The sequence below is a fragment of the Ictidomys tridecemlineatus genome, chromosome 8, assembly GCF_052094955.1.
Source record: "Ictidomys tridecemlineatus isolate mIctTri1 chromosome 8, mIctTri1.hap1, whole genome shotgun sequence".
NCBI lineage: Eukaryota > Metazoa > Chordata > Mammalia > Rodentia > Sciuridae > Ictidomys > Ictidomys tridecemlineatus.
The window spans coordinates 136,559,563-136,574,392 of record NC_135484.1 but is presented as its reverse complement, the minus strand read 5'-3'; the positions used below and the strand labels follow the sequence as shown (position 1 = coordinate 136,574,392).

General features: G+C 43.1%; 1 pseudogene; it reads right to left on the bottom strand.

Moving 5' to 3' along the window:
- Positions 1 to 12,821: 12,821 nt before the first annotated feature.
- Positions 12,822 to 13,913, bottom strand: LOC101961542 (aminoacyl tRNA synthase complex-interacting multifunctional protein 2 pseudogene; annotated as a pseudogene).
- Between the last annotated feature and the right edge of the window lie 917 nt (positions 13,914 to 14,830).

Sequence of the window (14,830 nt, the reverse complement as noted above, 5' to 3'; positions counted from 1 at the left end):
AAGATAGAATGAATAGCCAAGCAGTCAAAGGTTGATTTGTTGACTGCTGTTAACATGGTGAAAATGAGGTGCTCCGTTGAAGTGCTGTGATTAGACAGGGCTAAGGACTACATGCACCTTTTTTTGTTGTTGCTTGTCTTTGTTTCTTCATAGGGTTTACTTTTGATATATCTAAATTGGCCCCAAATTTCACTTGTAAGCCAAACTCTGGTGACAGTAGCTTTTATTCGCTTTGTAGCTTCACTGTGATATTTCAACCTAACAATATCAAGCTTATCAAGAAGAGAGGAGGCTTTTATTAAATGACAACTTGAAAGCAAAAGATAATCTTTAGCCCAATTAAAAACGGGCTAAAGATCTGAATAGACACTTCTCAAAAGAAGATGGACAAACGACAACCCGGTGGGGTGGTGCAGGCCTGTAATCCCAGCGGTTCGGGAGGCTGAGGCAGGAGGATTGCAAGTTCAAAGTCAGTCTCAGCAAAAGTGAGGCACTAAGCAACTCAGTGAGACCCTGTCTCTAAATAAAATACAAAAAAATAGGCTGGGGAAGTGGCTCAGTGGTCGAATGACCCTGAGTTCAATTCCTGGGTACCAAAATAAAATAAAATAAAGAAGATGTACAAATGGCCAACAGGTATATGAAAAAATGCTCAAAATATCATTCATCATCAGGGAAATGCAATGAAAACCATAACCCAGTGATAATAACTAGTATTTTTTTTAAAAAAAATTCTGTCCCTGATGTGGAGAAAGACAAACCTTCACATGCTGTAGGAAGGGGTGTAAATTGATACATCCACTACAGAAAGCAATATGGAGATTCCTCAGAAAAAAACAAAAACAACAACAACAAAACCCTACAACCATACAATCCAGTGATCCCACTCCTGGGTGTATACTCAAAGGAAATGAAATCAACATGTTGAAAAACTCCCTACACTCCCATGTTTATTGCACTATGCACAACAGCAAGGATGAGAAACTGAACAAAATGTTCATTAAAGACAAATGGACAACATACAACGGAATACCATCCAACTGGTAAAAAAAATCATGATATTCCCATCATTTGCACCAGCATAGATGGACCTCGGAGACATTCAGTTCAGAGAAATAAGTCAGGCACAAAAGACAAACACCACATGATCATAAATGGAATCTTAAAAAGTTGATCCACTTCAGAGTAAAATAGTGGTTACCAGAAGCCAGGGGCAATAATGGGAAGGGCAGTGGGAGGAGGGGGGTGAAGTCAGTCCACAGGTACAATGTTATCTTTTGACAGGAGAAATAAGTTGCAGTGTTTGGTGACACAGGGGGGTGAATATAATTAACAATAATGCAACCATAGGTCAAAGTAGTTAGAAGACAGAAGTTGGAATGTACTCACCATAAGGAAATAATAACACTTTAAGGTGATAGATGTAATAATTGATTCAATACTCAATATATACATGAATCAAAACATCATACTGTAGCTCATACATATGTACCAATATTATGTGCCAATCAAAAACACTTTAAAAGAATTTATGATGCCTAGAACTTTATATACTATGGAGGAAAAGTACTGGTAGGAGAAACCCCAGTGTACAGTTGCCTTTTCTGAAACATTAAATAGTGAGACAAAATTTACCAAATGTCCTTTAAAATATAACTCCCAGTCATTTCTCACATAAAGTTTTAGTAAGCTCTAGAATTCCGTACCATTAGCTCTTGAAGGAAGTTGTGTATTTTCGTAGACTATGATGAATAGCATAATGGTTAAGATACCTGGATATCGCTCATACTTTTAGGACCTTAGGCAAATTATTTTACCTTCAACTCTTGGGTCCTCTTAACTGAAATATGGAAGAAGAAGAAAGCACAGTGCAGGGGAAACTATAAACACACAAGAAACGGTAGCTTTCATTATTTTTTACTTTAATTTTATTTTTCTGTAAATTAGAAAACAGTAGAAAAATGATGGGGAATTTTTTATACAAACCTTATTTTAAAAATAACTTTTTTTTTTCCTGGTCTTGAAGATTAAGGATTCACCAAGAAGTTAGGAGAGCAGATTGAAAACACTTTAGAAGAACTTAAGATGATCTTCTCTCAAGTCTACATAAATAAATCAATCCTCGGTTAATTGCTGTTGAATTTAGACTTAACATTTTCCTTAAGATGTCCAGTTTTAGTTTCCTGAGAATAAAAAAGGAAGGGCCTACTTTTGATCTATTTAGAATGATGTGGGTTACTAAGCAATGCTTTAAGAAAGATTTGCATGAGGTTCATCTTTCCCTCGCGAGGGCCAATCTTTCTGGTAGCTTTCTGGTAGAATTACTCAAAGGAAATGATCAGTTAGAACCTCAGTCCACTTTCTGCTGCTCTTGCAAAGCACCGCAGAATGGGCAACTTATAGAAAGCAGAGGTTCGTTTCTTCGTTTCAGAGGCCAGGAAGTCCAGGGTCCAAGGGCTGCATCTGGTGAGGGCCTTTGTCCTGTGGCATAACATGGCGGACAGCGAGAGATCAGGCTCCCAGTCTTAAGTCCTTTAATAATTATCATTTATCCATTCACAAAGATGGAGCCTTCATGGTCAAATCACCTATCATTAGGCCTCACTTCCCATCTCTATTGAATTGGGATTCAAGTTTCTAACACATGCTCTTGGTAGGACACTTTCAAACCATAGTAGGGCCCATACTTCAGAAAAAACACATGAAACATAAGCAAAGTCAAACAAGCAACAGAGAACAGAGGTAATCAATGTTCAAGGAGAAGGAGGGGTAGGACACAAGGCCTGCAGCCTAGGAAATCCACCCAAGCTCCATCCAGGAACTTGCTTCTTATGGCACCTATTCAAACAAACCTTCTTTGGGCCTTCTCTAAATCCTGGAAGTCTTTCTGGCCAGGAGCTTTGTCAACAGGGCTCATGTTTGCCTGGGATCCTCTAGGACAGGCTGTAAAGAGGTCAAAATACTAGTGTACTGTTAGGAACTAGCTGGTGCACCAAGGCTTTTAGCTGTCCCACACCTTGCCTCCACTTACCAACCCCCATGGTAACTAAAGGCTCATGAGTGGTCCCGTAAGTGTCCAGGACCCTAATGCTACTCCCAGCCCACAGGCCTGCCCCAGAGTCCGCATTTGATGACCACACCACATTTCCTGCCAGTGTCCACCTGGGAATGTGGCTGTAATGTAGCGCTGTGCCACCTCTGAGAGTGAAGACATATTTCTGTTCCAGTGACATTCTTTACTGTTGTTAAAAATAATAATAATAATAATAAATAAGGGAGCTTAAATCTTAATTTTTAGCTTAAGCTAGAAATTTCTTTCCCTTCTGAAGTTAGGATGAAACTTGGCAAAATTAAGGGAAGCTTAAGATCTTGTGGAATCAAGTCAAATACATATACATATATATATATATATATATAAAATGTTTAACATAAATTAAATTTGTATTATAAATATATAAAATATTATATTGTAAATGCAAATGCAGAATTAATTTGACTTGCCTTCACAATAAGACAAAAATGTAATTTGACTTCTTCAGACTTTTAACTGACATATAACTGTACATATTCATGGAGTACAGTGATATTTGACCCTCGTACACAATGAGTAATGATCCAGTCAGGGCAATTAGCATATTCCTCACCTCAAATATTTGTTTGTGTTGCAAACATTCAAAATCCTCTCTTTCAATTGCTTTTGAAATGTGGCTTAAATTACAGGCAACTGTAATGACTCTCCTGTGCTATAGAAGGGTGTAAATGAATCCTGTCTAACCGTGCATTGGATCTCTATTCCCTCCCTCTCTCTGACCCCCTTCCCGCCTGTCTCTTTATTTTCCAAGTGTGATTTGATTTGAATGATTGGGAAATTTCTAGGTTTTCAGTGTCCTTAATTTTTCCTCTCTCCTTTTAAATGTAAAGCCTTAAGGAAGAAATCTTCCTTGGGGTTTTTGACACCCTATATGATGTTTACAATAATCTCTTATTAGTTAAAGGCAGCTCTCAATTGAGAGTACCTCCTGGCAAATGCTGAGCGTGGTGTCAACCCAGTAGCTCCTAATAAATGTCAGCCTCCTTTTCCTTGGTTTTCCCCTGACAAATATTATGACTTTGTTCTCTTGGAAGCAGAGGTCTCCAAATGCAGGAATGTCATCAATTTTCAGAAATGGAGCAGAGTTTCAAGGGAAGGCAGCCCTGCTGTGAATCGGAAGAAGTGTCTGGTGTTGTTAATAAGGGGGCAGGTGCTGGGGTTCAATGTGCCTGGGCCCCTCTTGGCCCCTTTAAAAGGTTTATGATGTTTACTTCCGTGACTTGACAGGCAGCCAGGAGCCATTTCTCACCAGCAAAGCATGGTGTTGTCAAAGGGCTTGGTTGCTTTTCACGGCTTCCTCATAAAACCACCTGTGTGGAGGCTTAGCGGCCTGCCATACTGGGCAAGGGACTTCCCTTTCAGTGAAAGGGACTCTGATGATAAAGAGAGGGAGGCCAAGGAAGGCCAGCTCCTGGAGCAGTGCACACCTCAGGAGCCTCCTGGGAAGGCGTGGTGGCGATCTTTCTGCTTTCTTGCTGACCGTCAGTGTTACTGGCCCTCAAAAGTCCAAAGCACTTCCATGCCCGTGAGCCTGGATCACACCTGACCATGGTGCATGCTCGTTGGGCAGCCGGGAGCCTCACCCTCGATAATTCAGCAAGATGGGGCTGCTGAGAACACCACGGGATGCTGATCCATTGGAAAAACAGATCCAAATAGGGCCCCAGCCCTGCCTGCCCTGGTGGCCGGCTGCCTCGCCCGAGGGCAGCACTGTTGGCCATCTGGCAGCTCCCTCTGAGATGACCTCGGGGGGCTGTTTTGTCTTTGGTCTGGAAGTGACATGACAACATATTAATTAAAAGGTAGTTAAGCCAAAATTAAAAGGCAATCCAACAACTGGGGAAAAGACTATGATGTGCATGATTTGAGATAACCCAATAAAAAAGTTCAATGGAAGCAAATAAGTAATGTAAAAAAGAAGAAATACAAATGTCCAATAGCATGTTTTTAAAATCATCAACCTCACTAAGAATCAAGAAATTAAAATTGCAACCAGGTACCTGGGGTGATAGTGGGCAGGATCAGTGGGGGGGGGGGATGGGGGAGGGGTGGAGGGATGGCGTTGGGGAGAATGACAGATTATGGGGAAAAAAAAAACCCGAAACCAAAAACCAGGGTGCGCATCCAGTACCCAATTGCTGCTGCAGAGAGTGTTTGGATGTGTTTCTGAAACATTACATAGTGAGATATAATTTAATAAAAATTATCCTTAAAAATATAACTCCCAGGATGGATGCAATTTTTCTGGAAGGAAATTGACAACGTGTTTTAAAAATGCATACACAGCATTACCCACAAATTATACCCCTAGGAATTTATCTTACAGAAACAACTAGACAAGTGTGAAGAATACACACAGAACCACGTCTCAGCCTTTGTTGCACTGGTGGAAATGAAAAGATCATAAGTGTCTAATAGTAGGGGATTATATAAATCATGTTAATAAAATGTGCTGACATATTGTACATTATATGTCATGACAAATATGATGTGTTGGATGTGAAATGATGTCCATGATATAGTAAGGGAAAAAAATCAGTTATGAAACTTCATATTTCATTGAATATAACATGCCATAAATTATAAGTTGCACCATTATGTTATGTACCACTAAGAAAACAAAAAAAGGTTTGTACTTAGAAAGGAAGCTATGAGGTACCCCTAAAAGTTCACCTTTCTTCAGATTCCAGCCCTCTGAATAATGTCTGGGTTCAGCAATGTTGTCCACACTTATCTATACAACATGATCTCCTGTACAGCACATCTTGTACCCATTTTTCAAACTTTGATGTGTAGCTGAAAGACCGTATAGCTATGCTGCTACTACTTATATGGGCAGCAGCAAGTTAAAGCAATTGTAAATCCCATTTGCAATGGTATTAAAATGTGAAAATAATGCATGTATTTCAGACTCGTGGAACTAGAGCATAGTCTCCCTCTTGCATAGTAAAGAATTTGGCCTTGGATCCCAATTACTAGGAGGGGAAATTCTACATCCTTGGAAATTCTGAATGAGGGAAGGCTCTGGGAGTTTACGCTAATCACGGCCTCCAGGATAGTCTAAGTTAAGGAGATGGCTCAGGATGGCGCTAGAGATGCCAGAAAGACCAACTGTGTGACAGAAGGTGGAGCTTTGAGTCATGTGACATCAGTTCAGCCTACCTGGAGGGGAGAAAAGGTGGCCAGGGATCAAGCTCCATCTTATGACCAATGATTCATCCCATCATGCTTATGTAATAAACCCAAGAAACAAAATCCCTTTCAAGCATGTAGACTTAAAAACAAAATGCACCGATGTCTGTTCATCTGTCTGTCTATCCTCAATGGAAAGGGTGAAAAAGAATACAGGATCAAGAGAGTACTTGGGTGGTGCTATAGTGTGGATCTTAACTGTTCCTCAAAGGCCCATGTGTGAAAGGTCCAAAAACTTTAAGAGTGGGACCAGTGGGAGGTCTTAGGTCACTAGGGGCATGTACTTCAAGGAATCTGTAGGAGCCCAACTCTCTCCTTGTTCTCTTTTGCAAGTTTTGATCTGCCACATGCTCCTGCCATGATGTACCGCCTCACCACAGACCCAAAGCAACAGGGCCAATAGATCACAGATGGAAATCTCCAAAACCGTGAGTTAAGTGAAATCTTTTCTCTTTAAAAGTGCATTATCTCTGGCATGTTGTTATAACAACAGAAAGCTGATTAACACTTGTGGAAACTTAACTTTTTCCTTAAAAGAATTTGATCTTGAGGAGAAAAGAACAGACTTCATTCCAAGTCATTAAAACTACTCACTCTGAACAGAATCATTTTTTTTCCAACTTTTAGTTTAAAAGAAACAAGCAAACAAACTTGCCCAAGGAAGAACAAGTTAAACTATGTCCTCAAGTCCATCCGAGGTCTTGATTTTAACTATTACAGGAGAGAGAACAATAGATTTCTCATGTGCCACCTGCAGGATGGAGTTGGAAGGGATGCCCAGACCATGGCAGGCTTGGTGACACCTGGCTGTAACCAATGAGCAGGATCCATATGGCCACCTTGCATATACCTGCTCAGGCAGCAGCATGTCCCCCACCCCACTCCCACTCCCACTGTTGTTTCTAACATGTCATGAGCAGGAAATAGAATCTGCACCTTTACAACTGAATAGTAAAGGGGTGAGTAGGGTAAGCGGCCCTCCCGTGGGTGGGTTCAGCACTGCTTTTGCCTATGTACTCTTGGCTTTCATTTTGCCTCCTCAGCTATCTGGATTGGATTCTCACATTCCAACATGTTGAAGCAGCTTTGGAAATGACCTTCACATAGACAGGTCATTGTGTGCCTAAAACAACGGGTGCCTGTGACCTGCAACAGGCTTCTCTGTTCCATGCACATTGGTCACTAAGGGATCTTCCCTCCACTTGCCTGTCCACTTGACCCTTGGTGCATTGAAAGACAACACCAGATCTCCAGCAGCCACAGAAGCCTCCATGACTTGCCGGCATAAGCCTTTCTTGGCATTGATCTGGTACAGTTCTCCCATGAGCATTAATTTATTCCACAAGTATCTGATGAATACCTACTGTGTGCACATCTTTGGACAGAAAGAGATCAAATAAATTTGAAGCCTGTAACAGAAAAGTGACGGGAATTATGTGAACTTTGATATCATGGCTATGAGAATAAACAACAGAAAAGAACGAACAAAGAGACTCTGCCCTCCACAACCACACCCTGGCCTGTCCCTGTTCTTGAGCCACCAACACTGACAGATGCTCTATTGTGCCCTGTGGCTTCAGCCCCTCCAAATACCACTGTGGGGATGAAGAGGGGAAACACAAGCTTCCATTGTCATCCTTTAACGAATAAGGGAGTTTTCACATTTAGACTTTGGGTTTTGTTTCGCAAAACATATGAGCTGGTGCATACACTCACTCACCACCTCCCAGACCAGTAACTAAGCCCTATAACCTGTTCCACTGGAGGAGGGGGAGGCTAGGTTTGAAATAGAGCCCTTTTAAAATCAAAAGCAACTTCCTGATTACTGCTTTTCTGCATCTGGAGTTTCCTCCTACTGAGAATGAATGAGAATGGCCTGGGTGAGCAGCAAGGAAACAGATTCTAACACACTGTAGGGTTAGTATAACCTGACTGAATCTACATATTTCCTGGCTTTTGTTTCTATAAATGTTAACCAATTCTGTATGACCAAAGGAAAAACAAACTAACTGCTCCTCCGGTTTGGGCAAACTGCATTAAACTCACTTTTCCTGTTGACATCATTTGCTGATTTCTTATGTAGGCAGGCAACCAAACCCGGCCAGCCAGGATCCAGACAGGTTCTCTGGCTTCCCTGCAGTAACAGGTTCACTGGAGCCTAAAGATGACAGAGCAGGGCTGAAGCTGTTGCTTTCACCATGACGGCAAAAATCAATGCATCACCTGCACTTGTTCCCACAAAGGGAGGGCTTTAAGTTTTCCAGAGCGTGTAAAGCTAAGCTCTGCAAACTTGAAATGCCCTGTGTATTGCCGAAGCTGCTCCATCAAGGCTGGAAGATTGCTCTGAATACCAATACCTGTGCTCTGACAAGCAGGTAAAGGTCACAGATGGAGGGCTTGAGGAATCCAGCATCAACCTGTCTTTAAATGATGAGGATAAAGCAGTCCACCTGAAAGGGAGCAGGGGATTCCTGCAAATTTCAGCACCATGGAAACCTTCTCCAATGTAAGAGAAGATGGCTTTGAAGTTTGTATATGCTATCATGTCTACTCTGATTAAGAGCTATGGGGGACAATGTGGGGAACACTCAGGGACCTAAATGGTGTTAGAAATAACTCGGTGCTGCAAGAAATCAAACACGTGCTGCAAAGTGGGTGGCCAGGGCAAACCTTTACTCCTGGCCAAAGAGCGTGCTACCAGAGCCGGCTAGCCTGGGCACCCTGTCTGCCTGCTTCTATCTCTAACCTAAGGCGTCACTGCCTTTCATTCTGGAGGAATTCAGGGTTACCATCTATGCCATTGGCTAATTTTAGAATTAGGGCGAGAAAAAGGGAAGGACTACAATCTTTTTGGATTGGATGCTATTAAGGCTGAATACTAGATTTTGAAAATGAACCACTAGACTTTCTGTTTCTCACAATAATACCAATTGCAGTGACTATTCAGAGCCTAGAACCAGACTGACCCCACTTCTGAATAGCAGGGGGACCCAAAATTTATACAACTTCTCCATGACTGCCATTCCTCATCTGTAAGTGGGTGTACTAATAGTGTGATGAGGAATAAATACATTAATTCCTTGGCAAGCTTCCTCTATGGTGGTAGGAGCACCAACTTCTCCTCCATTCCTGTGGATCCTTTCCCTACACTGGGTGACCTGCATCAGCATGTGATTCCAGGTGGCTGCATGTTTCCCCTTCCAAATGCATTTTTGGGGGGGGGGCAGGGGCCTTACCACTTACAGGAGGTAAGTGCTTACCCCTTCCTGCTGAATCTGGACTGACCTAGTCGCCTGTTTGAACCAGCAGATCATCATGGACATGATACCGTACCACTTCCAAGATTGGGATTTTAGAGGTAGCACTTTCCACCTTCTCCTTTTGAAATGCTCCCCGCTGGGACCACAGTGTCCTCTCACACCTTTGCACTTTTGCAATACAGGTCCCTCCCCCATTCCCGGAACATGCCCCAGGTCCCCCTCCACCTCCTGCAGCCTTCCTGTTCCAGCTGTCTGCAGGATGGCGTTCCACCCCCCACCTCTCCCCTGCACAGCAGCACTAAGCACATCATCCTGAGATTGTCTGTGAGCTTCCTGTTTCTCTTGGGAGAGACCCCAATTCTTCGTTTTCTCAATATTTCTGTTGCCTCGGTATATAATGAGCATTCAATGAATGCTTACTTAGTAAACTAAGAAAATGTGGATCACAACCCTCCGCTTTGCGCTTTGCCTTCCCACACAGTTGTTGTGAGGATTCAGTTCATCTGATCAGGATTAATTCCTTGGTCATTCACTTTTCTATTACTGTAATTGATGGTTGTGTTTCTTTAATGTCTGTCTCCTAAACACACACTTTTTGTTGTTGTTGCTACTCGCTTCCTCACTATTGTATTCCCCTGTCTAGTGCAGTGTATCAGCCATGTCTTGCATTGTCTGTGCGCTGATGTTTTGACATTCAGGCCTTGGAGGGACTGGCTGTTCCTCCTGCCTTAGTTAATTCCTAAAGAAAGCAAATAACTTGCCCAGGAAGCTGCTTTTCAAATACCAACCAACCAAGCCAGAGTCTGTACTCCAAACACCTCCTTTATGGAGGCTTCACACTTGGGCCAATACCCACCTTCCCTAATTAGCCCAGGGTCAGCAGTGGGAACAGCCCCTATATCCCAGAGCCCAACTGGAATTTTTCAGTCTGGTCCATCCTAAACCTGCCTTGCCTGTTCTTTCTTGCATGAACTCACAGGGAAGCCCGTGCCTGTAGCTCCCCCTACCCTCTGCCTCCTGACTGACCGACCAACCGTGGTCCTTCACTGGGCGCTTTCCACTCTGTGCGTGTTGCGCCCCCTCCTCTTGAACTATGAGTAGCACACTGTCTTTTCAATGGAAATTTCTCCTAATCAATAGAAACGTCAGCTTTACCCACCAACGCCTCTCTCTCTTCTGCTGATATCTTGTAAGTAAAAGTGGCTTCCACCTTTAGACTGACTGTCCCAGGTCCTCTTGAGCTCCAGAACATTTTTTCGACACAATCAATGCCACTATTAGGGTTAAGCAGAATATAGAAAGAAAAATAATAACAATACACCCGGTAGATACAGTTTTGGTGCCATTTGTCATCATGTTGCTCTTAGATTTTGCTCTTAAAATTTCTTCCCGTGTGGGTCTAAGAGTTAGTTTTTAAATTCATAAAGGGGAAATTTTTTTAAAAAAATTTAAAGTGTTTTTCTTTAAAGAGAAAAAAAAAGGCAGCCATAAATCAACAGAAGTTACTGTGGACTGAGGGGCCTTGGAGGAACTCTGTGCCTCTGGCTTGAGCTTTCCCACCTCTTATAGGCATTAAACAAGCTCCATCATGTCCCCAGGGGACATGTTGTCAATCCAGTGAGGATGCTTTGAGCGCAGATTTCACCGTGCTGGGCTGAAATGGGAAGGCAATTTCATACATTGGAGAAAGAACAAAGCAAAATGTGAAGCAGAAATGAAGGCCAAATCTAGTCATTCTCATGCAAGAGAAAGTCCCAGCCTTGGCTTGGATTTTCAGATTTAGGCCTTTGTATGATAAAGGCCTGGTTCTCTCTTTCTCATCTGAATAAACAAATAGAAGAGAGTGAGTGGAGAGGAAGATGCTCACATCATTTACCCTGAGTTATGGGAAGAACCAGAGGCACCTACGCCCAGATGCACTTGCCCACTGGTCCCTGTGAACCAGGAAATGTCTTGTCTAATGTGATGGACCACGAGGTCCTCAGAAATAACCATCATTCCCTTCTTTCTCACCTGTGAGTTCCTAGTATCCAGCAGCAAATCCAATTCACAATAGGTACTCAGAAAATGACAAGCAGATGGATAGATGGATGGATGGATGGATGGATGGATGGATGGACGGATGGATGGACATTTTAGCAATAAGAATTACCTGGAACATAAAGAAGAAGTAGGTATAAATACTGCATTTTAAGTAACCAACAGCTTGCCAAGTGATCCTTCAATCATCCTCACCAAGATGTTTCAAAATCAAGGGGTGGTTCAAGATCTCAAAAAGAAAAAGAAAAGGAAAAAAAAATAAACTCAAATGAATTTTAATGATCTAGACTAATATAGCTGAATTTCTCATCTTCATTGATGTCCAAGGCCAACTAATTCTGGAGTCCTGCTTGGACTGGCATCATATCTAATGATAACCAGGAGCCAAAGAAGAGTCATTAGTAAACAAGCAATAATGTTCAGCTTCCCATCATTTCCCGTTGACAGCCCTGAGCTTAAAACCTTAATTAATCTTTTCCCTTGTGATCCCAGCAGATCCAGGGACTTAGATCCGATTTTTGTTTACTGCATATAACAGAGAGACCAATGGTCTGTCAATGCAAGAATCATTCTCCCCTTCTTCCTTACAAAAACGAAACAAAAAATCCTTAATTTGTTTAAAGATGGGGAACACTGGAGAAAAATCTGAAAAACATTTCCCAGTAACCCTTGAAGCTAGAAATATGCTCAGGTAAGTGAAGAAAAGTAAACCTTTAGTTGGTTGAAGCCACTGTTTTTCATAATTTTGTTATTTGCAGCTGAACCCATTTCCTAACTGACAACCTTGATATTATGGTTTGGATGTTAGGGTGTTTCCCCCATGACCAGGCTCATCATGTGCTTGGTCTTCAATTCAGTGATGATCAGAGGTGGGACTTTTGGGAAGTGATTGGATCATGAGGGTCCTACCTGCACCAATGGATTAAGGCCTTGACGGAGTTATAATTTGATGGGAATTGGTGCAAATTGTCCAAGATGGGGCCTAGTTGAGGGAAGTAGGTGTCTGGAGGCATGCCCTCCCTGCAAGAGTCTTGTCCCCAACACCCCACGCTTTCTCTCTCTTTCTCTCTCTGCTTTCTGACAGCCGTGAGCTGGGCAACTTTGCTTTGCCACGTCTTTCTGCACAGCATGTTTAGGTGACATTCTGCCTCACCGCAGGCCCAGAAACAATGAGACTTAAGGGACATTATCATGGACTGAAATCTCTGGAAACATGAGCCAAAATAAATCTTTCCTCCTTTTTTTTTTTTATGTGATGCTTTTATTGATATTTGAAAACGGTCCTAATATAAAGACTTTGATTCTAGTACAAGTCCCCTTATTGGCAATAGGCATGAAGCAGCACCATTCTTAAAATGAAAACCCTTTAAAACCAGTTGTTGAAATTCACTTAAGGAGCTTGAGCGCAGCATTGAAGGGGGCCAGGTTTTCCCATGATCTTAGCCACCGCGGCACTGCAGCCTCCTGTCTGCTGGCGCACACACCACAGCGCAACATCTGCCACGGTGAGCTCGTTCCCAACCAGCCACGGGCTCCTCCCCAGAGCAGAGTTCATGGAGCGAAAACAGCTACCTTTTCTTTACTGCTCCCCTCTTTTAGCTGAAAAATATCGATATCTACCCTGCTATCTATGAGGGTTGAGTTGATGGCATTATGCTTCTGGCCAAACAGAGAGAACAAGAAACGTGCAATGTTCCCTTCTCCTTCAATGGAGCACATTGTCTGGACACTAAACTTCATTTGAGTCTTGGGCACATTCTTCCAAATTAAAGTGAAGCCCAGCTGATACTCATGACGGGGCTCTTTCCTAGTCTGTTCCCCAAAGCACTTGAGAAGGGTCTCAGGCACACTCTTCACTGATGAATGTGTGTGCACAGTGGATAGCACCCTGTAGCTCTCACAGAGCTACCTATGCAGCACGAGCAGGCAGAGAGGAGGGGAGGCAGGGTTTGCGTTGATCACGTTGTCTTTCAGCGCTCCATAGTCCTTTCCAAGCACTGAATGCAAATCGAATGCATTGGTTGTGAAAGAAGTGGGCTCATCAGCTTGCATGATGTTTGTCACATCCATGTCTGCATCTGGTGTGTGAATCATCTTGGAGAGACCATCGACTGCAGCTTTCAACTCATACAAACGTTTTAAAAATATCATCTTGGCGGGACTCAAGAGCTTGCAGAGAGGGGTCAGATGCTTCCTGCACGTGGCCCGCCTCGGGCGTGGGGCTGCCGGTCCTACAGTACATGTTGGGGAGCCGGTACACGCAGGTGGGAAGCTCTACACGCAGCGGTGTGCCGCCCCCCGTGATAGGGCTTTACCTGGTTCATCGGCATGGCGGGAACCAAAGGAAGGAAGGTGGCAGGCGTCGCTAAAAAACCGTCTGGGGTCACGACGAACTACGGCTACCTCCTTTCCTTTCCTCCTTTTAAGTTGTCTATGTCGAGCGTTTTGTCACTGTGACGAACACACTTGATAGACCAGGCAATCAGTGTGAAGAGATGCCTCAACAGAAGGGAGAATTCTAGCAAAATCTAGGAAACTAAGCACTTGAATCAAGCGCTTAGAAGTTAATGGACTGGTTTATCACATTGATATTAAAACAGGCAAGGATTTTAATCGGGATGGAGTGACCTCAGGAGGCAGCACTGCCATCCCTCAAAATTCACTTGGATCTTCTTTTATAACTGCCTTTGAGATGGTTTAGAGGCCACACAAGTCGCCTTTTTGCGTTTCCATCCCTTTTGGAATCAACGATTGCAACACCAACCTGGTAACTCATTGCGGGGACCAGAGATGGCTCCATTCCAGAGGACTTTTCCTTCAAAGGATAAATTTTGCCACCACTGAGGGATTTAAAATGAGATTTTTCTGGAGGCCGATCCTAGGTGACCCATCATTCCTTTTCCAAGAAGGCTGTACACATTAGGGACATTGCCAGGGCACAGCTCTTCAACAGCTGTGCCTACTCACATGGAACCCTACACTACCTCGGTTGGCTCTTGGTCTCCTGCCCCTTTTCACTTCAATATCTCAGCTCTAACCTTGTCTTATTTTCGATGACCTCTAAGAATGGCAAGCTGGGCACACTTGGGACATAACAAAGATCCAGAGAAGTCAAAGCACACCTAGACTTGTCCACAACCAGAAGATAGTGGCATCCACAGCACAAAGCAGCACCCCATTATAGGCCATCCTGTACCCATTCACAGATGTGGGTTCTTAGGGACATGAGAGGTTTGCTACTTGGGGA